Source organism: Penaeus monodon, chromosome 23 (genome assembly GCF_015228065.2).
Source record: "Penaeus monodon isolate SGIC_2016 chromosome 23, NSTDA_Pmon_1, whole genome shotgun sequence".
Taxonomy (NCBI): Eukaryota; Metazoa; Arthropoda; class Malacostraca; order Decapoda; family Penaeidae; genus Penaeus; species Penaeus monodon.
The window spans coordinates 33,787,307-33,788,225 of record NC_051408.1 but is presented as its reverse complement, the minus strand read 5'-3'; positions in this window follow the sequence as shown (position 1 = coordinate 33,788,225).

Genomic DNA, 919 nt, shown 5'->3' with positions numbered 1-919 from the left:
ATAAGCAGTTTCCAATTTATTTTATATAAGTAGGCAAATAGAGAATGAAAACAGAGCGCCTTCGTAATATTATTATTCCTGTTATTGCACATTTATTCTCGACAGAGTCCAAAATATAGTTTTCCTTAAATTTCTGCAGCGCGGGCACTTAAGGTTAGCGTTTTACCGCGTATATAACAGATAGTTGGCGTTTTTTTTTCCCAATAGCAGAGGAATTTCGATAATCTGGCACCCCTGCCCTAGCCTGCCCTCTCTGTCTCGGGTGGGTCTCTTTTCACATGACAAGTCAGACATGTTGTTTCGTATGGTTGGCGGGCTTTCTCAGGAGATGTTTTTCGCCTACACCGACCTAAGCCCGCGGAAGTTGTTAGAACCACATCTGCGCAAACGGATGTGCATTCATCCTCGATGTCAAAATATTACTCTGCATTTATTTGTTGACTAATTTACAATGCAGCTGCCGGGTTAGATGACGCTTCCTGCGCATGTCCTTCGTCTGCCGCAAGTTCCCTTGTTTTATGCCGCGCTGTTGCTTTCCAGCCTTCTTCTCTACTTCCTGTCTGCCTCTTTGCTGGTTCGATCACAAGTCGATTGAGAGAGTATCAGTAACTGATGACATCTTGCGTGCAATGGTATTTAGACATTATCATCACTCAATCTCTCTTGAGTTCATTTGCTCTGATGTAAGGAATAGAGAGAAATTAAGAAGCTAAGCGGACTGTGTGGTACTTGATAACAAATGGTTTTTTTTTCTCAAATCCTATTATTTCATTCTCCGATTCTAGTATTATTCCATTTTGCGATACCCGAAATTACTCACAGTTGTTCATGTATTGCTTGATGAGCACAATTATTAACTCATTTTTTTCTGAATTTATTAATATGGATTAATAAATATGGAACACACGCACATACGCGT